This window comes from Ochotona princeps, chromosome 2 (assembly GCF_030435755.1).
Source record: "Ochotona princeps isolate mOchPri1 chromosome 2, mOchPri1.hap1, whole genome shotgun sequence".
NCBI lineage: Eukaryota > Metazoa > Chordata > Mammalia > Lagomorpha > Ochotonidae > Ochotona > Ochotona princeps.
Window position 1 is genome coordinate 134,191,059 of NC_080833.1, and position 26,790 is coordinate 134,217,848.

Consider the following 26,790-nt stretch of genomic DNA (forward strand, 5'->3'; position numbering starts at 1 on the left):
CAAAGGGCACTAAGCACAGAGTGTGAAAACTGAGTTTCCTTGAGAGCTGCTTGGAAGCCTGATGGCGTGTGAAGTTAGTGAGCCAAATGGAGTTGTTCTCCCACAAGAACCACTCGGATGATCCTTCTTCAATATGCCCTTCACCAACATGCAGTGTTTCCTTGATTGAATTAGCTCTCACACCAATATTTGCGTCTAGAGCCTTTGCATTGAGGGCTATCTGAAAACGGCTGTGGCGCTGAAGTTGCCTGAGAATATGGAGTTGGTGGCATGTGAAACCCGCATGTGGAGCATTCGTTTGCGTGGGATGCTCTACCAGGTTCATTTCTAGATAATGCACTCAAAGGACACTAAGCATAGAGTGTGAAAAGTGAGTTTCCTTGAGAGCTGCTTGGAAGCCTGATGGTGTGTGAAGTTAGTGAGCCAAATGGAGTTGTTCTCCCACAAGAACCACTCGGCTGATCCTGCTTCAATATGCCCTTCACCAACATGCAGTGTTTCCTTGATTGAATTAGCTCTCACACCAATATTTGCGTCTAGAGCCTTTGCATTGAGGGCTATCTGAAAACGGCTGTGGCGCTGAAGTTGCCTGAGAATGTGGAGTTGGTGGCATGTGAAACGCGCATGTGGAGCATTCGTTTGTGTGGGATGCTCACCAAGCTTCATTTCAGTCCTAGGCACTCAAAGGGCACTAAGCATAGAGTGTGAAAACTGAGTTTCCTTGAGAGCTGCTTGGAAGCCTGATGGTGTGTGAAGTTAGTGAGCCAAATGGAGTTGTTCTCCCACAAGAACCACTCGGCTGATCCTTCTTCAATATCCCCTTCACCAACATGCCGTGTCTCCTTGATTGAATTAGCTCTCACACCAATATTTGCGTCTAGAGCCGTTGCATTGAGGGCTATCTGAAAACGGCTGTGGCGCTGAAGTTGCCTGTGAATGTGGAGTTGGTGGCATGTGAAACCCGCATGTGGAGCATTCGTTTGCGTGGGATGCTCTACCAGGTTCATTTCTAGATAGTGCACTCAAAGGGCACTAACCATAGAGTGTGAAAACTGAGTTTCCTTGAGAGCTGCTTGGAAGCCTGATGGTGTGTGAAGTTAGTGAGCCAAATGGAGTTGTTCTCCCACAAGAACCACTCGGCTGATCCTTCTTCAATATGCCCTTCACCAACATGCAGTGTTTCCTTGATTGAATTAGCTCTCACACCAATATTTGCGTCTAGAGCCTTTGCATTGAGGGCTATCTGAAAACTGCTGTGGCGCTGAAGTTGCCTGTGAATGTGGAGTTGGTGGCATGTGAAACCCGCATGTGGAGCATTCGTTTGTGTGGGATGCTCTGCCAGGTTCATTCCTAGATAATGCACTCCAAGGGCACTAAGCATAGAGTGTGAAAACTGAGTTTCCTTGAGAGCTGCTTGGAAGCCTGTTGTTGTGTGAAGTTAGTGAGCCAAATGGAGTTGTTCTCCCACAAGAACCACTGAGCTGATCCTTCTTCAATATCCCCTTCACCAACATGCAGTGTTTCCTTGATTGAATTAGCTCTCACACCAATATTTGCGTCTAGAGCCTTTGCATTGAGGGCTATCTGAAAACGGCTGTGGCGCTGAAGTTGCCTGAGAATGTGGAGTTGGTGGCATGTGAAACCCGCATGTGGAGCACTCGTTTGTGTGGGATGCTCACCAATCTTCATTTCAGTCCTAGGCACTCAAAGGGCACTAAGCATAGAGTGTGAAAACTGAGTTTCCTTGAGATCTGCTTGGAAGCCTGTTGGTGTGTGAAGTTAGTGAGCCAAATGGAGTTGTTCTCCCACAAGAACCACTCGGCTGATCATTCTTCAATATGCTCTTCACCAACATGCAGTGTTTCCTTGATTGAATTAGCTCTCACACCAATATTTGCGTCTAGAGCCTTTGCATTGAGGGCTATCTGAAAACAGCTGTGGCGCTGAAGTTGCCTGTGAATGTGGAGTTGGTGGCATGTGAAACCCGCATGTGGAGCATTCGTTTGTGTGGGATGTTCTGCCAGGTTCATTCCTAGATAATGCACTCAAAGGACACTAAGCATAGAGTGTGAAAACTGAGTTTCCTTGAGAGCTGCTTGGAAGCCTGATGGTGTGTGAAGTTAGTGAGCCAAATGGAGTTGTTCTCCCACAAGAACCACTCGGCTGATTCTTCTTCAATATGCCCTTTACCAACATGCAGTGTTTCCTTGATTGAATTAGCTCTCACATCAATATTTGCGTCTAGAGCCTTTGCATTGAGGGCTATCTGAAAACGGCTGTGGCGCTGAAGTTGCCTGTGAATGTGGAGTTGGTGGCATGTGAAACCCGCATGTGGAGCATTCGTTTGTGTGGGATGCTCACCAATCTTCATTTCCGTCCTAGGCACTCAAAGGGCACTAAGCATAGAGTGTGAAAACTGAGTTTCCTTGAGAGCTGCTTGGAAACCTGTTGGTGTGTGAAGTTAGTGAGCCAAATGGAGTTGTTCTCCCACAAGAACCACTCGGCTGATCCTTCTTCAATATGCTCTTCACAAACATGCAGTGTTTCCTTGATTGAATTAGCTCTCACACCAATATTTGCGTCTAGAGCCTTTGCATTGAGGGCTATCTGAAAACGGCTGTGGCGCTGAAGTTGCCTGTGAATGTGGAGTTGGTGGCATGTGAAACCCGCATGTGGAGCATTCGTTTGTGTGGGATGCTCTACCAGGTTCATTCCTAGATAATGCACTCCAAGGGCACTAAGCATAGAGTGTGAAAACTGAGTTTCCTTGAGAGCTGCTTGGAAGCCTGATGGTGTGTGAAGTTAGTGAGCCAAATGGAGTTGTTCTCCCACAAGAACCACTCGGCTGATCCTGCTTAAATATGCCCTTCACCAACATGCAGTGTTTCCTTGATTGAATTAGCTCTCACACCAATATTTGCGTCTAGAGCCTTTGCATTGAGGGCTATCTGAAAACGGCTGTGGCGCTGAAGTTGCCTGAGAATGTGGAGTTGGTGGCATGTGAAACCCGCATGTGGAGCACTCGTTTGTGTGGGATGCTCACCAATCTTCATTTCCGTCCTAGGCACTCAAAGGTCACTAAGCATAGAGTGTGAAAACTGAGTTTCCTTGAGATCTGCTTGGAAGCCTGTTGGTGTGTGAAGTTAGTGAGCCAAATGGAGTTGTTCTCCCACAAGAACCACTCGGCTGATCATTCTTCAATATGCTCTTCACCAACATGCAGTGTTTCCTTGATTGAATTAGCTCTCACACCAATATTTGCGTCTAGAGCCTTTGCATTGAGGGCTATCTGAAAACGGCTGTGGCGCTGAAGTTGCCTGAGAATGTGGAGTTGGTGGCATGTGAAACCCGCATGTGGAGCATTCGTTTGTGTGGGATGCTCTACCAGGTTCATTCCTAGATAATGCACTCCAAGGGCACTAAGCATAGAGTGTGAAAACTGAGTTTCCTTGAGAGCTGCTTGGAAGCCTGATGGTGTGTGAAGTTAGTGAGCCAAATGGAGTTGTTCTCCCACAAGAACCACTCGGCTGATCCTGCTTCAATATGCCCTTCACCAACATGCAGTGTTTCCTTGATTGAATTAGCTCTCACACCAATATTTGCGTCTAGAGCCTTTGCATTGAGGGCTATCTGAAAACGGCTGTGGCGCTGAAGTTGCCTGTGAATGTGGAGTTGGTGGCATGTGAAACCCGCATGTGGAGCATTCGTTTGTGTGGGATGCTCACCAATCTTCATTTCCGTCCTAGGCACTCAAAGGGCACTAAGCATAGAGTGTGAAAACTGAGTTTCCTTGAGAGCTGCTCGGAAGCCTGTTGGTGTGTGAAGTTAGTGAGCCAAATGGAGTTGTTCTCCCACAAGAACCACTCGGCTGATCCTTCTTCAATATGCTCTTCACAAACATGCAGTGTTTCCTTGATTGAATTAGCTCTCACACCAATATTTGCGTCTAGAGCCTTTGCATTGAGGGCTATCTGAAAACGGCTGTGGCGCTGAAGTTGCCTGAGAATGTGGAGTTGGTGGCATGTGAAACCCGCATGTGGAGCATTCGTTTGTGTGGGATGCTCTACCAGGTTGATTCCTAGATAATGCACTCAAAGGGCACTAAGCGTAGAGTGTGAAAACTGAGTTTCCTTGAGAGCTGCTTGGAAGCCTGATGGTGTGTGAAGTTAGTGAGCTAAATGGAGTTGTTCTCCCACAAGAACCACTCGGCTGATCCTTCTTCAATATCCCCTTCACCAACATGCAGTGTTTCCTTGATTGAATTAGCTCTCACACCAATATTTGCGTCTAGAGCCTTTGCATTGAGGGCTATCTGAAAACGGCTGTGGCGCTGAAGTTGCCTGAGAATGTGGAGTTGGTGGCATGTGAAACCCGCATGTGGAGCATTCGTTTGTGTGGGATGCTCTACCAGGTTCATACCTAGATAATGCACTCAAAGGGCACTAAGCATAGAGTGTGAAAACTGAGTTTCCTTGAGAGCTGCTTGGAAGCCTGATGGTGTGTGAAGTTAGTGAGCCAAATGGAGTTGTTCTCCCACAAGAACCACTCAGCTGATCCTTCTTCAATATCCCCTTCACCAACATGCAGTGTCTCCTTGATTGAATTAGCTCTCACACCAATATTTGCGTCTAGAGCCTTTGCATTGAGGGCTATCTGAAAACGGCTGTGGCGCTGAAGTTGCCTGAGAATGTGGAGTTGGTGGCATGTGAAACCCGCATGTGGAGCATTCGTTTGTGTGGGATGCTCACCAAGCTTCATTTCAGTCCTAGGCACTCAAAGGACACTAAGCATAGAGTGTGAAAACTGAGTTTCCTTGAGAGCTGCTTGGAAGCCTGATGGTGTGTGAAGTTAGTGAGCCAAATGGAGTTGTTCTCCCACAAGAACCACTCGGCTGATCCTTCTTCAATATGCCCTTCACCAACATGCAGTGTTTCCTTGATTGAATTAGCTCTCACACCAATATTTGCGTCTAGAGCCTTTGCATTGATGGCTATCTGAAAACGGCTGTGGCGCTGAAGTTGCCTGTGAATGTGGAGTTGGTGGCATGTGAAACCCGCATGTGGAGCATTCGTTTGTGTGGGATGCTCTGCCAGGTTCATTCCTAGATAATGCACTCCAAGGGCACTAAGCATAGAGTGTGAAAACTGAGTTTCCTTGAGAGCTGCTTGGAAGCCTGTTGTTGTGTGAAGTTAGTGAGCCAAATGGAGTTGTTCTCCCACAAGAACCACTCAGCTGATCCTTCTTCAATATGCCCTTCACCAACATGCAGTGTTTCCTTGATTGAATTAGCTCTCACACAAATATTTGCATCTAGAGCCTTTGCATTGAGGGCTATCTGAAAACAGCTGTGGCGCTGAAGTTGCCTGAGAATGTGGAGTTGGTGGCATGTGAAACCCGCATGTGGAGCATTCGTTTGTGTGGGATGCTCTACTAGTTTCATTCCTAGATAATGCACTCCAAGGGCACTAAGCATAGAGTGTGAAAACTGAGTTTCCTTGAGAGCTGCTTGGAAGCCTGATGGTGTGTGAAGTTAGTGAGCCAAATGGAGTTGTTCTCCCACAAGAACCACTCGGCTGATCCTTCTTCAATATGCCCTTCACCAACATGCAGTGTTTCCTTGATTGAATTAGCTCTCACACCAATATTTGCATCTAGAGCCTTTGCATTGAGGGCTATCTGAAAACGGCTGTGGCGCTGAAGTTGCCTGTGAATGTGGAGTTGGTGGCATGTGAAACCCGCATGTGGAGCATTCGTTTGTGTGGGATGCTCACCAATCTTCATTTCCGTCCTAGGCACTCAAAGGGCACTAAGCATAGAGTGTGAAAACTGAGTTTCCTTGAGAGCTGCTTGGAAGCCTGTTGGTGTGTGAAGTTAGTGAGCCAAATGGAGTTGTTCTTCCACAAGAACCACTCGGCTGATCATTCTTCAATATGCCCTTCACAAACATGCAGTGTTTCCTTGATTGAATTAGCTCTAACACCAATATTTGCGTCTAGAGCCTTTGCATTGATGGCTATCTGAAAACGGCTGTGGCGCTGAAGTTGCCTGAGAATGTGGAGTTGGTGGCATGTGAAACCCGCATGTGGAGCATTCGTTTGTGTGGGATGCTCTACCAGGTTCATTCCTAGATAATGCACTCCAAGGGCACTAAGCATAGAGTGTGAAAACTGAGTTTCCTTGAGAGCTGCTTGGAAGCCTGATGGTGTGTGAAGTTAGTGAGCCAAATGGAGTTGTTCTCCCACAAGAACCACTCGGCTGATCCTGCTTCAATATGCCCTTCACCAACATGCAGTGTTTCCTTGATTGAATTAGCTCTCACACCAATATTTGCGTCTAGAGCCTTTGCATTGAGGGCTATCTGAAAACGGCTGTGGCGCTGAAGTTGCCTGTGAATGTGGAGTTGGTGGCATGTGAAACCCGCATGTGGAGCATTCGTTTGTGTGGGATGCTCTGCCAGGTTCATTCCTAGATAATGCACTCAAAGGACACTAAGCATAGAGTGTGAAAAGTGAGTTTCCTTGAGAGCTGCTTGGAAGCCTGATGGTGTGTGAAGTTAGTGAGCCAAATGGAGTTGTTCTCCCACAAGAACCACTCGGCTGATTCTTCTTCAATATGCCCTTCACCAACATGCAGTGTTTCCTTGATTGAATTAGCTCTCACATCAATATTTGCGTCTAGAGCCTTTGCATTGTGGGCTATCTGAAAATGGCTGTGGCGCTGAAGTTGCCTGTGAATGTAGAGTTGGTGGCATGTGAAACCCGCATGTGGAGCATTCGTTTGTGTGGGATGCTCTACTAGTTTCATTCCTAGATAATGCACTCCAAGGGCACTAAGCATAGAGTGTGAAAACTGAGTTTCCTTGAGAGCTGCTTGGAAGCCTGATGGTGTGTGAAGTTAGTGAGCCAAATGGAGTTGTTCTCCCACAAGAACCACTCGGCTGATCCTTCTTCAATATGCCCTTCACCAACATGCAGTGTTTCCTTGATTGAATTAGCTCTCACACCAATATTTGCGTCTAGAGCCTTTGCATTGAGGGCTATCTGAAAACGGCTGTGGCGCTGAAGTTGCCTGTGAATGTGGAGTTGGTGGCATGTGAAACCCGCATGTGGAGCATTCGTTTGTGTGGGATGCTCACCAATCTTCATTTCCGTCCTAGGCACTCAAAGGGCACTAAGCATAGAGTGTGAAAACTGAGTTTCCTTGAGAGCTGCTTGGAAGCCTGTTGGTGTGTGAAGTTAGTGAGCCAAATGGAGTTGTTCTTCCACAAGAACCACTCGGCTGATCATTCTTCAATATGCCCTTCACAAACATGCAGTGTTTCCTTGATTGAATTAGCTCTAACACCAATATTTGCGTCTAGAGCCTTTGCATTGAGGGCTATCTGAAAACGGCTGTGGCGCTGAAGTTGCCTGTGAATGTGGAGTTGGTGGCATGTGAAACCCGCATGTGGAGCATTCGTTTGTGTGGGATGCTCTACCAGGTTCATACCTAGATAATGCACTCAAAGGGCACTAAGCATAGAGTGTGAAAACTGAGTTTCCTTGAGAGCTGCTTGGAAGCCTGATGGTGTGTGAAGTTAGTGAGCCAAATGGAGTTGTTCTCCCACAAGAACCACTCAGCTGATCCTTCTTCAATATCCCCTTCACCAACATGCAGTGTCTCCTTGATTGAATTAGCTCTCACACCAATATTTGCGTCTAGAGCCTTTGCATTGAGGGCTATCTGAAAACGGCTGTGGCGCTGAAGTTGCCTGAGAATGTGGAGTTGGTGGCATGTGAAACCCGCATGGGGAGCATTCGTTTGTGTGGGATGCTCACCAAGCTTCATTTCAGTCCTAGGCACTCAAAGGACACTAAGCATAGAGTGTGAAAACTGAGTTTCCTTGAGAGCTGCTTGGAAGCCTGATGGTGTGTGAAGTTAGTGAGCCAAATGGAGTTGTTCTCCCACAAGAACCACTCGGCTGATCCTTCTTCAATATTCCCTTCACCAACATGCAGTGTTTCCTTGATTGAATTAGCTCTCACACCAATATTTGCGTCTAGAGCCTTTGCATTGATTGCTATCTGAAAACGGCTGTGGCGCTGAAGTTGCCTGTGAATGTGGAGTTGGTGGCATGTGAAACCCGCATGTGGAGCATTCGTTTGTGTGGGATGCTCTGCCAGGTTCATTCCTAGATAATGCACTCCAAGGGCACTAAGCATAGAGTGTGAAAACTGAGTTTCCTTGAGAGCTGCTTGGAAGCCTGTTGTTGTGTGAAGTTAGTGAGCCAAATGGAGTTGTTCTCCCACAAGAACCACTCAGCTGATCCTTCTTCAATATGCCCTTCACCAACATGCAGTGTTTCCTTGATTGAATTAGCTCTCACACCAATATTTGCATCTAGAGCCTTTGCATTGAGGGCTATCTGAAAACGGCTGTGGCGCTGAAGTTGCCTGAGAATGTGGAGTTGGTGGCATGTGAAACCCGCATGTGGAGCATTCGTTTGTGTGGGATGCTCTACTAGTTTCATTCCTAGATAATGCACTCCAAGGGCACTAAGCATAGAGTGTGAAAACTGAGTTTCCTTGAGAGCTGCTTGGAAGCCTGATGGTGTGTGAAGTTAGTGAGCCAAATGGAGTTGTTCTCCCACAAGAACCACTCGGCTGATCCTTCTTCAATATGCCCTTCACCAACATGCAGTGTTTCCTTGATTGAATTAGCTCTCACACCAATATTTGCGTCTAGAGCCTTTGCATTGAGGGCTATCTGAAAACGGCTGTGGCGCTGAAGTTGCCTGTGAATGTGGAGTTGGTGGCATGTGAAACCCGCATGTGGAGCATTCGTTTGTGTGGGATGCTCACCAATCTTCATTTCCGTCCTAGGCACTCAAAGGGCACTAAGCATAGAGTGTGAAAACTGAGTTTCCTTGAGAGCTGCTTGGAAGCCTGATGGTGTGTGAAGTTAGTGAGCCAAATGGAGTTGTTCTTCCACAAGAACCACTCGGCTGATCATTCTTCAATATGCCCTTCACAAACATGCAGTGTTTCCTTGATTGAATTAGCTCTAACACCAATATTTGCGTCTAGAGCCTTTGCATTGATGGCTATCTGAAAACGGCTGTGGCGCTGAAGTTGCCTGAGAATGTGGAGTTGGTGGCATGTGAAACCCGCATGTGGAGCATTCGTTTGTGTGGGATGCTCTACCAAGTTCATTCCTAGATAATGCACTCCAAGGGCACTAAGCATAGAGTGTGAAAACTGAGTTTCCTTGAGAGCTGCTTGGAAGCCTGATGGTGTGTGAAGTTAGTGAGCCAAATGGAGTTGTTCTCCCACAAGAACCACTCGGCTGATCCTTCTTCAATATCCCCTTCACCAACATGCAGTGTTTCCTTGATTGAATTAGCTCTCACACCAATATTTGCGTCTAGAGCCTTTGCATTGAGGGCTATCTGAAAACGGCTGTGGCGCTGAAGTTGCCTGAGAATGTGGAGTTGGTGGCATGTGAAACCCGCATGTGGAGCATTCGTTTGTGTGGGATGCTCTACCAGGTTCATACCTAGATAATGCACTCCAAGGGCACTAAGCATAGAGTGTGAAAACTGAGTTTCCTTGAGAGCTGCTTGGAAGCCTGATGGTGTGTGAAGTTAGTGAGCCAAATGGAGTTGTTCTCCCACAAGAACCACTCGGCTGATCCTGCTTCAATATGCCCTTCACCAACATGCAGTGTTTCCTTGATTGAATTAGCTCTCACATCAATATTTGCGTCTAGAGCCTTTGCATTGTGGGCTATCTGAAAATGGCTGTGGCGCTGAAGTTGCCTGTGAATGTAGAGTTGGTGGCATGTGAAACCCGCATGTGGAGCATTCGTTTGTGTGGGATGCTCTACTAGTTTCATTCCTAGATAATGCACTCCAAGGGCACTAAGCATAGAGTGTGAAAACTGAGTTTCCTTGAGAGCTGCTTGGAAGCCTGATGGTGTGTGAAGTTAGTGAGCCAAATGGAGTTGTTCTCCCACAAGAACCACTCGGCTGATCCTTCTTCAATATCCCCTTCACCAACATGCAGTGTTTCCTTGATTGAATTAGCTCTCACACCAATATTTGCGTCTAGAGCCTTTGCATTGAGGGCTATCTGAAAACGGCTGTGGCGCTGAAGTTGCCTGTGAATGTGGAGTTGGTGGCATGTGAAACCCGCATGTGGAGCATTCGTTTGTGTGGGATGCTCACCAATCTTCATTTCCGTCCTAGGCACTCAAAGGGCACTAAGCATAGAGTGTGAAAACTGAGTTTCCTTGAGAGCTGCTTGGAAGCCTGTTGGTGTGTGAAGTTAGTGAGCCAAATGGAGTTGTTCTTCCACAAGAACCACTCGGCTGATCATTCTTCAATATGCCCTTCACAAACATGCAGTGTTTCCTTGATTGAATTAGCTCTAACACCAATATTTGCGTCTAGAGCCTTTGCATTGAGGGCTATCTGAAAACGGCTGTGGCGCTGAAGTTGCCTGTGAATGTGGAGTTGGTGGCATGTGAAACCCGCATGTGGAGCATTCGTTTGTGTGGGATGCTCACCAATCTTCATTTCCGTCCTAGGCACTCAAAGGGCACTAAGCATAGAGTGTAAAAACTGAGTTTCCTTGAGATCTGCTTGGAAGCCTGTTAGTGTGTGAAGTTAGTGAGCCAAATGGAGTTGTTCTCCCACAAGAACCACTCGGCTGATTCTTCTTCAATATGCCCTTCACCAACATGCAGTGTTTCCTTGATTGAATTAGCTCTCACATCAATATTTGCGTCTAGAGCCTTTGCATTGAGGGCTATCTGAAAATGGCTGTGGCGCTGAAGTTGCCTGTGAATGTGGAGTTGGTGGCATGTGAAACCCGCATGTGGAGCATTCGTTTGTGTGGGATGCTCTACTAGTTTCATTCCTAGATAATGCACTCCAAATGCACTAAGCATAGAGTGTGAAAACTGAGTTTCCTTGAGAGCTGCTTGGAAGCCTGATGGTGTGTGAAGTTAGTGAGCCAAATGGAGTTGTTCTCCCACAAGAACCACTCAGCTGATCCTTCTTCAATATCCCCTTCACCAACATGCAGTGTCTCCTTGATTGAATTAGCTCTCACACCAATATTTGCGTCTAGAGCCTTTGCATTGAGGGCTATCTGAAAACGGCTGTGGCGCTGAAGTTGCCTGAGAATGTGGAGTTGGTGGCATGTGAAACCCGCATGTGGAGCATGCGTTTGTGTGGGATGCTCACCAAGCTTCATTTCAGTCCTAGGCACTCAAAGGACACTAAGCATAGAGTGTGAAAACTGAGTTTCCTTGAGAGCTGCTTGGAAGCCTGATGGTGTGTGAAGTTAGTGAGCCAAATGGAGTTGTTCTCCCACAAGAACCACTCGGCTGATCCTTCTTCAATATGCCCTTCACCAACATGCAGTGTTTCCTTGATTGAATTAGCTCTCACACCAATATTTGCGTCTAGAGCCTTTGCATTGATGGCTATCTGAAAACGGCTGTGGCGCTGAAGTTGCCTGTGAATGTGGAGTTGGTGGCATGTGAAACCCGCATGTGGAGCATTCGTTTGTGTGGGATGCTCTGCCAGGTTCATTCCTAGATAATGCACTCCAAGGGCACTAAGCATAGAGTGTGAAAACTGAGTTTCCTTGAGAGCTGCTTGGAAGCCTGTTGTTGTGTGAAGTTAGTGAGCCAAATGGAGTTGTTCTCCCACAAGAACCACTCAGCTGATCCTTCTTCAATATCCCCTTCACCAACATGCAGTGTCTCCTTGATTGAATTAGCTCTCACACCAATATTTGCGTCTAGAGCCTTTGCATTGAGGGCTATCTGAAAACGGCTGTGGCGCTGAAGTTGCCTGAGAATGTGGAGTTGGTGGCATGTGAAACCCGCATGTGGAGCATTCGTTTGTGTGGGATGCTCACCAAGCTTCATTTCAGTCCTAGGCACTCAAAGGACACTAAGCATAGAGTGTGAAAACTGAGTTTCCTTGAGAGCTGCTTGGAAGCCTGATGGTGTGTGAAGTTAGTGAGCCAAATGGAGTTGTTCTCCCACAAGAACCACTCGGCTGATCCTTCTTCAATATGCCCTTCACCAACATGCAGTGTTTCCTTGATTGAATTAGCTCTCACACCAATATTTGCGTCTAGAGCCTTTGCATTGATGGCTATCTGAAAACGGCTGTGGCGCTGAAGTTGCCTGTGAATGTGGAGTTGGTGGCATGTGAAACCCGCATGTGGAGCATTCGTTTGTGTGGGATGCTCTGCCAGGTTCATTCCTAGATAATGCACTCCAAGGGCACTAAGCATAGAGTGTGAAAACTGAGTTTCCTTGAGAGCTGCTTGGAAGCCTGATGGTGTGTGAAGTTAGTGAGCCAAATGGAGTTGTTCTCCCACAAGAACCACTCGGCTGATCCTTCTTCAATATGCCCTTCACCAACATGCAGTGTTTCCTTGATTGAATTAGCTCTCACACCAATATTTGCGTCTAGAGCCTTTGCATTGATGGCTATCTGAAAACGGCTGTGGCGCTGAAGTTGCCTGTGAATGTGGAGTTGGTGGCATGTGAAACCCGCATGTGGAGCATTCGTTTGTGTGGGATGCTCTGCCAGGTTCATTCCTAGATAATGCACTCCAAGGGCACTAAGCATAGAGTGTGAAAACTGAGTTTCCTTGAGAGCTGCTTGGAAGCCTGTTGTTGTGTGAAGTTAGTGAGCCAAATGGAGTTGTTCTCCCACAAGAACCACTCAGCTGATCCTTCTTCAATATCCCCTTCACCAACATGCAGTGTTTCCTTGATTGAATTAGCTCTCACACAAATATTTGCATCTAGAGCCTTTGCATTGAGGGCTATCTGAAAACGGCTGTGGCGCTGAAGTTGCCTGAGAATGTGGAGTTGGTGGCATGTGAAACCCGCATGTGGAGCATTCGTTTGTGTGGGATGCTCTACTAGTTTCATTCCTAGATAATGCACTCCAAGGGCACTAAGCATAGAGTGTGAAAACTGAGTTTCCTTGAGAGCTGCTTGGAAGCCTGATGGTGTGTGAAGTTAGTGAGCCAAATGGAGTTGTTCTCCCACAAGAACCACTCGGCTGATCCTTCTTCAATATGCCCTTCACCAACATGCAGTGTTTCCTTGATTGAATTAGCTCTCACACCAATATTTGCGTCTAGAGCCTTTGCATTGAGGGCTATCTGAAAACGGCTGTGGCGCTGAAGTTGCCTGTGAATGTGGAGTTGGTGGCATGTGAAACCCGCATGTGGAGCATTCGTTTGTGTGGGATGCTCACCAATCTTCATTTCCGTCCTAGGCACTCAAAGGGCACTAAGCATAGAGTGTGAAAACTGAGTTTCCTTGAGAGCTGCTTGGAAGCCTGTTGGTGTGTGAAGTTAGTGAGCCAAATGGAGTTGTTCTTCCACAAGAACCACTCGGCTGATCATTCTTCAATATGCCCTTCACAAACATGCAGTGTTTCCTTGATTGAATTAGCTCTAACACCAATATTTGCGTCTAGAGCCTTTGCATTGATGGCTATCTGAAAACGGCTGTGGCGCTGAAGTTGCCTGAGAATGTGGAGTTGGTGGCATGTGAAACCCGCATGTGGAGCATTCGTTTGTGTGGGATGCTCTACCAGGTTCATTCCTAGATAATGCACTCCAAGGGCACTAAGCATAGAGTGTGAAAACTGAGTTTCCTTGAGAGCTGCTTGGAAGCCTGATGGTGTGTGAAGTTAGTGAGCTAAATGGAGTTGTTCTCCCACAAGAACCACTCGGCTGATCCTTCTTCAATATGCCCTTCACCAACATGCAGTGTTTCCTTGATTGAATTAGCTCTCACACCAATATTTGCGTCTAGAGCCTTTGCATTGAGGGCTATCTGAAAACGGCTGTGGCGCTGAAGTTGCCTGAGAATGTGGAGTTGGTGGCATGTGAAACCCGCATGTGGAGCATTCGTTTGTGTGGGATGCTCACCAGGTTCATACCTAGATAATGCACTCCAAGGGCACTAAGCATAGAGTGTGAAAACTGAGTTTCCTTGAGAGCTGCTTGGAAGCCTGATGGTGTGTGAAGTTAGTGAGCCAAATGGAGTTGTTCTCCCACAAGAACCACTCGGCTGATCCTGCTTCAATATGCCCTTCACCAACATGCAGTGTTTCCTTGATTGAATTAGCTCTCACACCAATATTTGCGTCTAGAGCCTTTGCATTGAGGGCTATCTGAAAACGGCTGTGGCGCTGAAGTTGCCTGTGAATGTGGAGTTGGTGGCATGTGAAACCCGCATGTGGAGCATTCGTTTGTGTGGGATGCTCTGCCAGGTTCATTCCTAGATAATGCACTCAAAGGACACTAAGCATAGAGTGTGAAAAGTGAGTTTCCTTGAGAGCTGCTTGGAAGCCTGATGGTGTGTGAAGTTAGTGAGCCAAATGGAGTTGTTCTCCCACAAGAACCACTCGGCTGATTCTTCTTCAATATGCCCTTCACCAACATGCAGTGTTTCCTTGATTGGATTAGCTCTCACATCAATATTTGCGTCTAGAGCCTTTGCATTGTGGGCTATCTGAAAATGGCTGTGGCGCTGAAGTTGCCTGTGAATGTAGAGTTGGTGGCATGTGAAACCCGCATGTGGAGCATTCGTTTGTGTGGGATGCTCTACTAGTTTCATTCCTAGATAATGCACTCCAAGGGCACTAAGCATAGAGTGTGAAAACTGAGTTTCCTTGAGAGCTGCTTGGAAGCCTGATGGTGTGTGAAGTTAGTGAGCCAAATGGAGTTGTTCTCCCACAAGAACCACTCGGCTGATCCTTCTTCAATATGCCCTTCACCAACATGCAGTGTTTCCTTGATTGAATTAGCTCTCACACCAATATTTGCGTCTAGAGCCTTTGCATTGAGGGCTATCTGAAAACGGCTGTGGCGCTGAAGTTGCCTGTGAATGTGGAGTTGGTGGCATGTGAAACCCGCATGTGGAGCATTCGTTTGTGTGGGATGCTCACCAATCTTCATTTCCGTCCTAGGCACTCAAAGGGCACTAAGCATAGAGTGTGAAAACTGAGTTTCCTTGAGAGCTGCTTGGAAGCCTGTTGGTGTGTGAAGTTAGTGAGCCAAATGGAGTTGTTCTTCCACAAGAACCACTCGGCTGATCATTCTTCAATATGCCCTTCACAAACATGCAGTGTTTCCTTGATTGAATTAGCTCTAACACCAATATTTGCGTCTAGAGCCTTTGCATTGAGGGCTATCTGAAAACGGCTGTGGCGCTGAAGTTGCCTGTGAATGTGGAGTTGGTGGCATGTGAAACCCGCATGTGGAGCATTCGTTTGTGTGGGATGCTCACCAATCTTCATTTCCGTCCTAGGCACTCAAAGGGCACTAAGCATAGAGTGTAAAAACTGAGTTTCCTTGAGATCTGCTTGGAAGCCTGTTAGTGTGTGAAGTTAGTGAGCCAAATGGAGTTGTTCTCCCACAAGAACCACTCGGCTGATTCTTCTTCAATATGCCCTTCACCAACATGCAGTGTTTCCTTGATTGAATTAGCTCTCACATCAATATTTGCGTCTAGAGCCTTTGCATTGAGGGCTATCTGAAAATGGCTGTGGCGCTGAAGTTGCCTGTGAATGTGGAGTTGGTGGCATGTGAAACCCGCATGTGGAGCATTCGTTTGTGTGGGATGCTCTACTAGTTTCATTCCTAGATAATGCACTCCAAGGGCACTAAGCATAGAGTGTGAAAACTGAGTTTCCTTGAGAGCTGCTTGGAAGCCTGATGGTGTGTGAAGTTAGTGAGCCAAATGGAGTTGTTCTCCCACAAGAACCACTCGGCTGATCCTTCTTCAATATGCCCTTCACCAACATGCAGTGTTTCCTTGATTGAATTAGCTCTCACACCAATATTTGCGTCTAGAGCCTTTGCATTGAGGGCTATCTGAAAACGGCTGTGGTGCTGAAGTTGCCTGAGAATGTGGAGTTGGTGGCATGTGAAACCCGCATGTGGAGCATTCGTTTGTGTGGGATGCTCTACCAGGTTGATTCCTAGATAATGCACTCCAAGGGCACTAAGCATAGAGTGTGAAAACTGAGTTTCCTTGAGAGCTGCTTGGAAGCCTGATGGTGTGTGAAGTTAGTGAGCCAAATGGAGTTGTTCTCCCACAAGAACCACTCGGCTGATCCTTCTTCAATATGCCCTTCACCAACATGCAGTGTTTCCTTGATTGAATTAGCTCTCACACCAATATTTGCGTCTAGAGCCTTTGCATTGAGGGCTATCTGAAAACGGCTGTGGCGCTGAAGTTGCCTGAGAATGTGGAGTTGGTGGCATGTGAAACCCGCATGTGGAGCATTCGTTTGTGTGGGATGCTCTACCAGGTTCATACCTAGATAATGCACTCAAAGGGCACTAAGCATAGAGTGTGAAAACTGAGTTTCCTTGAGAGCTGCTTGGAAGCCTGATGGTGTGTGAAGTTAGTGAGCCAAATGGAGTTGTTCTCCCACAAGAACCACTCGGCTGATCCTTCTTCAATATGCCCTTCACCAGCATGCACTGTCTCCTTGATTGAATTAGCTCTCACACCAATATTTGCGTCTAGAGCCTTTGCATTGAGGGCTATCTGAAAACGGCTGTGGCGCTGAAGTTGCCTGAGAATGTGGAGTTGGTGGCATGTGAAACCCGCATGTGGAGCATTCGTTTGTGTGGGATGCTCTACCAGGTTCATTCCTAGATAATGCACTCAAAGGACACTAAGCATAGAGTGTGAAAACTGAGTTTCCATGAGAGCTGCTTGGAAGCCTGTTGGTGTGTGAAGTTAGTGAGCCAAATGGAGTTGTTCTCCCACAAGAACCACTCGGCTGATCCTTCTTCAATATGCCCTTCACCAACATGCAGTGTTTCCTTGATTGAATTAGCTCTCACACCAATATTTGCGTCTAGAGCCTTTGCATTGAGGGCTATCTGAAAACGGCTGTGGCGCTGAAGTTGCCTGTGAATGTGGAGTTGGTGGCATGTGAAACCCGCATGTGGAGCATTCGTTTGCGTGGGATGCCCTACCAGGTTCATTTCTAGATAGTGCACTCAAAGGGCACTAACCATAGAGTGTGAAAACTGAGTTTCCTTGAGAGCTGCTTGGAAGCCTGATGGTGTGTGAAGTTAGTGAGCCAAATGGAGTTGTTCTCCCACAAGAACCACTCGGCTGATCCTTCTTCAATATGGCCTTCACCAACATGCAGTGTTTCCTTGATTGAATTAGCTCTCACACCAATATTTGCATCTAGAGCCTTTGCATTGAGGGCTATCTGAAAACGGCTGTGGCGCTGAAGTTGCCTGTGAATGTGGAGTTGGTGGCATGTGAAACCCGCATGTGGAGCATTCGTTTGTGTGGGATGCTCTGCCAGGTTCATTCCTAGATAATGCACTCAAAGGGCACTAAGCATAGAGTGTGAAAACTGAGTTTCCTTGAGAGCTGCTTGGAAGCATGTTGTGTGAAGTTAGTGAGCCAAATGGAGTTGTTCTCCCACAAGAACCAACAGCTGATCCTTCTTCAATATCCCCTTCACCAACATGCAGTGTTTCCTTGATTGAATTAGCTCTCACACAAATATTTGCATCTAGAGCCTTTGCATTGAGGGCTATCTGAAAATGGCTGTGGCGCTGAATTTGCCTGTGAATGTGGAGTTGGTGGCATGTGAAACCCGCATGTGGAGCATGCGTTTGTGTGGGATGCTCACCAAGCTTCATTTCAGTCCTAGGCACTCAAAGGGCACTAAGCATAGAGTGTGAAAACTGAGTTTCCTTGAGAGCTGCTTGGAAGCCTGATGGTGTGTGAAGTTAGTGAGCCAAATGGAGTTGTTCTCCCACAAGAACCACTCGGCTGATCCTTCTTCAATATCCCCTTCACCAACATGCAGTGTTTCCTTGATTGAATTAGCTCTCACACCAATATTTGCGTCTAGAGCCTTTGCATTGAGGGCTATCTGAAAACGGCTGTGGCGCTGAAGTTGCCTGTGAATGTGGAGTTGGTGGCATGTGAAACCCGCATGTGGAGCATTCGTTTGTGTGGGATGCTCACCAAGCTTCATTTCAGTCCTAGGCACTCAAAGGGCACTAAGCATAGAGTGTGAAAACTGAGTTTCCTTGAGAGCTGCTTGGAAGCCTGATGGTGTGTGAAGTTAGTGAGCCAAATGGAGTTGTTCTCCCACAAGAACCACTCGGCTGATCCTTCTTCAATATGCCCTTCACCAACATGCAGTGTTTCCTTGATTGAATTAGCTCTCACACCAATATTTGCGTCTAGAGCCTTTGCATTGAGGGCTATCTGAAAACGGCTGTGGCGCTGAAGTTGCCTGTGAATGTGGAGTTGGTGGCATGTGAAACCCGCATGTGGAGCACTCGTTGGTGTCGGATGCTCTACCAGGTTCGTTCCTAGATAATGCACTCAAAGGACACTAAGCATAGAGTGTGAAAACTGAGTTTCCTTGAGAGCTGCTTGGAAGCCTGATGGTGTGTGAAGTTAGTGAGCCAAATGGAGTTGTTCTCCCACAAGAACCACTCGGCTGATCCTTCTTCAATATGCCCTTCACCAACATGCAGTGTTTCCTTGATTGAATTAGCTCTCACACCAATATTTGCGTCTAGAGCCTTTGCATTGAGGGCTATCTGAAAACGGCTGTGGCGCTGAAGTTGCCTGTGAATGTGGAGTTGGTGGCATGTGAAACCCGCATGTGGAGCATTCGTTTGCGTGGGATGCCCTACCAGGTTCATTTCTAGATAGTGCACTCAAAGGGCACTAACCATAGAGTGTGAAAACTGAGTTTCCTTGAGAGCTGCTTGGAAGCCTGATGGTGTGTGAAGTTAGTGAGCCAAATGGAGTTGTTCTCTCACAAGAACCACTCGGCTGATCCTTCTTCAATATGCCCTTCACCAACATGCAGTGTTTCCTTGATTGAATTAGCTCTCACACCAATATTTGCATCTAGAGCCTTTGCATTGAGGGCTATCTGAAAACGGCTGTGGCGCTGAAGTTGCCTGTGAATGTGGAGTTGGTGGCATGTGAAACCCGCATGTGGAGCATTCGTTTGTGTGGGATGCTCTGCCAGGTTCATTCCTAGATAATGCACTCAAAGGGCACTAAGCATAGAGTGTGAAAACTGAGTTTCCTTGAGAGCTGCTTGGAAGCATGTTGTGTGAAGTTAGTGAGCCAAATGGAGTTGTTCTCCCACAAGAACCAACAGCTGATCCTTCTTCAATATCCCCTTCACCAACATGCAGTGTTTCCTTGATTGAATTAGCTCTCACACCAATATTTGCATCTAGAGCCTTTGCATTGAGGGCTATCTGAAAATGGCTGTGGCGCTGAATTTGCCTGTGAATGTGGAGTTGGTGGCATGTGAAACCCGCATGTGGAGCATGCGTTTGTGTGGGATGCTCACCAAGCTTCATTTCAGTCCTAGGCACTCAAAGGGCACTAAGCATAGAGTGTGAAAACTGAGTTTCCTTGAGAGCTGCTTGGAAGCCTGATGGTGTGTGAAGTTAGTGAGCCAAATGGAGTTGTTCTCCCACAAGAACCACTCGGCTGATCCTTCTTCAATATCCCCTTCACCGAAATGCAGTGTTTCCTTGATTGAATTAGCTCTCACACCAATATTTGCGTCTAGAGCCTTTGCATTGAGGGCTATCTGAAAACGGCTGTGGCGCTGAAGTTGCCTGTGAATGTGGAGTTGGTGGCATGTGAAACCCGCATGTGGAGCATTCGTTTGCGTGGGATGCTCTACCAGGTTCATTTCTAGATAGTGCACTCAAAGGGCACTAAGCATAGAGTGTGAAAACTGAGTTTCCTTGAGAGCTGCTTGGAAGCCTGATGGTGTGTGAAGTTAGTGAGCCAAATGGAGTTGTTCTCCCACAAGAACCACTCGGCTGATCCTTCTTCAATATGCCCTTCACCAACATGCAGTGTTTCCTTGATTGAATTAGCTCTCACACCAATATTTGCATCTAGAGCCTTTGCATTGAGGGCTATCTGAAAACGGCTGTGGCGCTGAAGTTGCCTGTGAATGTGGAGTTGGTGGCATGTGAAACCCGCATGTGGAGCATTCGTTTGTGTGGGATGCTCTGCCAGGTTCATTCCTAGATAATGCACTCAAAGGGCACTAAGCATAGAGTGTGAAAACTGAGTTTCCTTGAGAGCTGCTTGGAAGCATGTTGTGTGAAGTTAGTGAGCCAAATGGAGTTGTTCTCCCACAAGAACCAACAGCTGATCCTTCTTCAATATCCCCTTCACCAACATGCAGTGTTTCCTTGATTGAATTAGCTCTCACACAAATATTTGCATCTAGAGCCTTTGCATTGAGGGCTATCTGAAAATGGCTGTGGCGCTGAATTTGCCTGAGAATGTGGAGTTGGTGGCATGTGAAACCCGCATGTGGAGCATGCGTTTGTGTGGGATGCTCACCAAGCTTCATTTCAGTCCTAGGCACTCAAAGGGCACTAAGCATAGAGTGTGAAAACTGAGTTTCCTTGAGAGCTGCTTGGAAGCCTGATGGTGTGTGAAGTTAGTGAGCCAAATGGAGTTGTTCTCCCACAAGAACCACTCGGCTGATCCTTCTTCAATATCCCCTTCACCGAAATGCAGTGTTTCCTTGATTGAATTAGCTCTCACACCAATATTTGCGTCTAGAGCCTTTGCATTGAGGGCTATCTGAAAACGGCTGTGGCGCTGAAGTTGCCTGTGAATGTGGAGTTGGTGGCATGTGAAACCCGCATGTGGAGCATTCGTTTGTGTGGGATGCTCACCAAGCTTCATTTCAGTCCTAGGCACTCAAAGGGCACTAAGCATAGAGTGTGACAACTGAGTTTCCTTGAGAGCTGCTTGGAAGCCTGATGGTGTGTGAAGTTAGTGAGCCAAATGGAGTTGTTCTCCCACAAGAACCACTCGGCTGATCCTTCTTCAATATGCCCTTCACCAACATGCAGTGTTTCCTTGATTGAATTAGCTCTCACACCAATATTTGCGTCTAGAGCCTTTGCATTGAGGGCTATCTGAAAACGGCTGTGGCGCTGAAGTTGCCTGTGAATGTGGAGTTGGTGGCATGTGAAACCCGCATGTGGAGCACTCGTTGGTGTCGGATGCTCTACCAGGTTCGTTCCTAGATAATGCACTCAAAGGACACTAAGCATAGAGTGTGAAAACTGAGTTTCCTTGAGAGCTGCTTGGAAGCCTGATGGTGTGTGAAGTTAGTGAGCCAAATGGAGTTGTTCTACCACAAGAACCACTCGGCTGATCCTTCTTCAATATGCCCTTAACCAACATGCAGTGTTTCCTTGATTGAATTAGCTCTCACACCAATATTTGCGTCTAGAGCCTTTGCATTGAGGGCTATCTGAAAACGGCTGTGGCGCTGAATTTGCCTGTGAATGTGGAGTTGGTGGCATGTGAAACCCGCATGTGGAGCATTCGTTTGTGTGGGATGCTCACCAAGCTTCATTTCAGTCCTAGGCACTCAAAGGGCACTAAGCATAGAGTGTGAAAACTGAGTTTCCTTGAGAGCTGCTTGGAAGCCTGATGGTGTGTGAAGTTAGTGAGCCAAATGGAGTTGTTCTCCCACAAGAACCACTCGGCTGATCCTTCTTCAATATCCCCTTCACCAGCATGCAGTGTCTCCTTGATTGAATTAGCTCTCACACTAATATTTGCGTCTAGAGCCTTTGCATTGAGGGCTATCTGAAAACGGCTGTGGCGCTGAAGTTGCCTGAGAATGTGGAGTTGGTGGCATGTGAAACCCGCATGTGGAGCATTCGTTTGTGTGGGATGCTCTACCAGGTTCATTCCTAGATAATGCACTCAAAGGACACTAAGCATAGAGTGTGAAAACTGAGTTTCCATGAGAGCTGCTTGGAAGCCTGTTGGTGTGTGAAGTTAGTGAGCCAAATGGAGTTGTTCTCCCACAAGAACCACTCGGCTGATCCTTCTTCAATATGCCCTTCACCAACATGCAGTGTTTCCTTGATTGAATTAGCTCTCACACCAATATTTGCGTCTAGAGCCTTTGCATTGAGGGCTATCTGAAAACGGCTGTGGCGCTGAAGTTGCCTGTGAATGTGGAGTTGGTGGCATGTGAAACCCGCATGTGGAGCATTCGTTTGTGTGGGATGCTCACCAATCTTCATTTACGTCCTAGGCACTCAAAGGGCACTAAGCATAGAGTGTGGAAACTGAGTTTCCTTGAGATCTGCTTGGAAGCCTGTTGGTGTGTGAAGTTAGTGAGCCAAATGGAGTTGTTCTCCCACAAGAACTACTCGGCTGATCCCTCTTCAATATGCTCTTCACCATCATGCAGTGTTTCCTTGATTGAATTAGCTCTCACACCAATATTTCCTTCTAGAGCCTTTGCATTGAGGGCTATCTGAAAACGGCTGTGGCGCTGAAGTTGCCTGTGAATGTGGAGTTGGTGGCATGTGAAACCCGCATGTGGAGCATTCGTTTGTGTGGGATGCTCTGGCAGGTTCATTCCTAGATAATGCACTCAAAGGGCACTAAGCATAGAGTGTGAAAACTGAGTTTCCTTGAGAGCTGCTTGGAAGCCTGATGGTGTGTGAAGTTAGTGAGCCAAATGGAGTTGTTCTCCCACAAGAACCACTCGGCTGATCCTTCTTCAATATGCCCTTCACCAACATGCAGTGTTTCCTTGATTGAATTAGCTCTCACACCAATATTTGCGTCTAGAGCCTTTGCATTGAGGGCTATCTGAAAACGGCTGTGGCGCTGAATTTGCCTGTGAATGTGGAGTTGGTGGCATGTGAAACCCGCATGTGGAGCATGCGTTTGTGTGGGATGCTCACCAAGCTTCATTTCCGTCCTAGGCACTCAAAGGGCACTAAGCATAGAGTGTGAAAACTGAGTTTCCTTGAGAGCTGCTTGGAAGCCTGATGGTGTGTGAAGTTAGTGAGCCAAATGGAGTTGTTCTCCCACAAGAACCACTCGGCTGATCCTTCTTCAATATGCCCTTCACCAACATGCAGTGTTTCCTTGATTGAATTAGCTCTCACACCAATATTTGCGTCTAGAGCCTTTGCATTGAGGGCTATTTGAAAACGGCTGTGGCGCTGAAGTTGCCTGAGAATGTGGAGTTGGTGGCATGTGAAACCCGCATGTGGAGCATTCGTTTGTGTGGGATGCTCTGCCAGGTTCATTCCTAGATAATGCACTCAAAGGGCACTAAGCATAGAGTGTGACAACTGAGTTTCCTTGAGAGCTGCTTGGAAGCCTGATGGTGTGTGAAGTTAGTGAGCCAAATGGAGTTGTTCTCCCACAAGAACCACTCGGCTGATCCTGCTTCAATATGCCCTTCACCAACATGCAGTGTTTCCTTGATTGAATTAGCTCTCACACCAATATTTGCGTCTAGAGCCTTTGCATTGAGGGCTATCTGAAAACGGCTGTGGCGCTGAAGTTGCCTGTGAATGTGGAGTTGGTGGCATGTGAAACCCGCATGTGGAGCATTCGTTTGTGTGGGATGCTCTGCCAGGTTCATTCCTAGATAATGCACTCAAAGGGCACTAAGCATAAAGTGTGACAACTGAGTTTCCTTGAGAGCTGCTTGGAAGCCTGATGGTGTGTGAAGCTAGTGAGCCAAATGGAGTTGTTCTCCCACAAGAACCACTCGGCTGATTCTTCTTCAATATCCCCTTCACCAACATGCAGTGTCTCCTTGATTAAATTAGCTCTCACATCAATATTTGCGTCTAGAGCCTTTGCATTGAGGGCTATCTGAAAACGGCTGTGGCGCTGAAGTTGCCTGTGAATGTGGAGTTGGTGGCATGTGAAACCCGCATGTGGAGCATTCGTTTGTGTGGGATGCTCTACCAGGTTCATTCCTAGATAATGCACTCAAAGGGCACTAAGCATAGAGTGTGAAAACTGAGTTTCCTTGAGAGCTGCTTGGAAGCCTGATGGTGTGTGAAGTTAGTGAGCCAAATGGAGTTGTTCTCCCACAAGAACCACTCGGCTGATCCTTCTTCAATATGTCCGTCACCAACATGCAGTGTTTCCTTGATTGAATTAGCTCTCACACCAATATTTGCGTCTAGAGCCTTTGCATTGAGGGCTATCTGAAAACGGCTGTGGCGCTGAAGTTGCCTGTGAATGTGGAGTTGGTGGCATGTGAAACCCGCATGTGGAGCACTCGTTTGTGTGGGATGCTCACCAATCTTCATTTCCATCCTAGGCACTCAAACGGCACTAAGCATAGAGTGTGAAAACTGAGTTTCCTTGAGATCTGCTTGGATGCCTGATGGTGTGTGAAGTTAGTGAGCCAAATGGAGTTGTTCTCCCACAAGAACCACTCGGCTGATCATTCTTCAATATGCCCTTCACCAACATGCAGTGTTTCCTTGATTGAATTAGCTCTCACACCAATATTTGCGTCTAGAGCCTTTGCATTGAGGGCTATCCGAAAACGGCTGTGGCGCTGAAGTTGCCTGTAAATGTGGAGTTGGTGGCATGTGAAACCCGCATGTGGAGCATTCGTTTGTGTGGGATGCTCTGGCAGGTTCATTCCTAGATAATGCACTCAAAGGGCACTAAGCATAGAGTGTGAAAACTGAGTTTCCATGAGAGCTGCTTGGAAGCCTGATGGTGTGTGAAGTTAGTGAGCCAAATGGAGTTGTTCTCCCACAAGAACTACTCGGCTGACAATTCTTCAATATGCCCTTCACCAACATGCAGTGTTTCCTTGATTGAATTAGCTCTCACACCAATATTTGCGTCTAGAGCCTTTGCATTGAGGGCTATCTGAAAACGGCTGTGGCGCTGAAGTTGCCTGTGAATGTGGAGTTGGTGGCATGTGAAACCCGCATGTGGAGCATTCGTTTGTGTGGGATGCTCTGCCAGGTTCATTCCTAGATAATGCACTCCAAGGGCACTAAGCATAGAGTGTGAAAACTGAGTTTCCTTGAGAGCTGCTTGGAAGCCTGATGGTGTGTGAAGTTAGTGAGCCAAATGGAGTTGTTCTCCCACAAGAACCACTCGGCTGATCCTTCTTCAATATGCCCTTCACCAACATGCAGTGTTTCCTTGATTGAATTAGCTCTCACACCAATATTTGCGTCTAGAGCCTTTGCATTGAGGGCTATCTGAAAATGGCTGTGGCGCTGAAGTTGCCTGAGAATGTGGAGTTGGTGGCATGTGAAACCCGCATGTGGAGCATTCGTTTGTGTGGGATGCTCTACCAGGTTCATTCCTAGATAATGCACTCCAAGGGCACTAAGCATAGAGTGTGAAAACTGAGTTTCCTTGAGAGCTGCTTGGAAGCCTGATGGTGTGTGAAGTTAGTGAGCTAAATGGAGTTGTTCTCCCACAAGAACCACTCGGCTGATCCTTCTTCAATATCCCCTTCACCAACATGCAGTGTTTCCTTGATTGAATTAGCTCTCACACCAATATTTGCGTCTAGAGCCTTTGCATTGAGGGCTATCTGAAAACGGCTGTGGCGCTGAAGTTGCCTGAGAATGTGGAGTTGGTGGCATGTGAAACCCGCATGTGGAGCATTCGTTTGTGTGGGATGCTCTACCAGGTTCATACCTAGATAATGCACTCAAAGGGCACTAAGCATAGAGTGTGAAAACTGAGTTTCCTTGAGAGCTGCTTGGAAGCCTGATACTGTGTGAAGTTAGTGAGCCAAATGGAGTTGTTCTCCCACAAGAACCACTCGGCTGATTCTTCTTCAATATCCCCTTCACCAACATGCAGTGTCTCCTTGATTGAATTAGCTCTCACATCAATATTTGCGTCTAGAGCCTTTGCATTGAGGGCTATCTGAAAACGGCTGTGGCGCTGAAGTTGCCTGTGAATGTGGAGTTGGTGGCATGTGAAACCCGCATGTGGAGCATTCGTTTGTGTGGGATGCTCTACCAGGTTCATTCCTAGATAATGCACTCAAAGGGCACTAAGCATAGAGTGTGAAAACTGAGTTTCCTTGAGAGCTGCTTGGAAGCCTGATGGTGTGTGAAGTTAGTGAGCCAAATGGAGTTGTTCTCCCACAAGAACCACTCGGCTGATCCTTCTTCAATATGCCCTTCACCAACATGCAGTGTTTCCTTGATTGAATTAGCTCTCACACCAATATTTGCGTCTAGAGCCTTTGCATTGAGGGCTATCTGAAAACGGCTGTGGCGCTGAAGTTGCCTGTGAATGTGGAGTTGGTGGCATGTGAAACCCGCATGTGGAGCATTCGTTTGTGTGGGATGCTCACCAATCTTCATTTCCGTCCTAGGCACTCAAACGGCACTAAGCATAGAGTGTGAAAACTGAGTTTCCTTGAGAGCTGCTTGGAAGCCTGATGGTGTGTGAAGTTAGTGAGCCAAATGGAGTTGTTCTCCCACAAGAACCACTCGGCTGATCATTCTTCAATATCCCCTTCACCAACATGCAGTGTTTCCTTGATTGAATTAGCTCTCACACCAATATTTGCGTCTAGAGCCTTTGCATTGAGGGCTATCTGAAAACGGCTGTGGCGCTGAAGTTGCCTGTGAATGTGGAGTTGGTGGCATGTGAAATCCGCATGTGGAGCATTCGTTTGTGTGGGATGCTCTGCCAGGTTCATTCCTAGATAATGCACTCAAAGGGCACTAAGCATAGAGTGTGAAAACTGAGTTTCCTTGAGAGCTGCTTGGAAGCCTGATGGTGTGTGAAGTTAGTGAGCCAAATGGAGTTGTTCTCCCACAAGAACTACTCGGCTGACAATTCTTCTTCAATATGCCCTTCACCAACATGCAGTGTCTCCTTGATTGAATTAGCTCTCACACCAATATTTGCGTCTAGAGC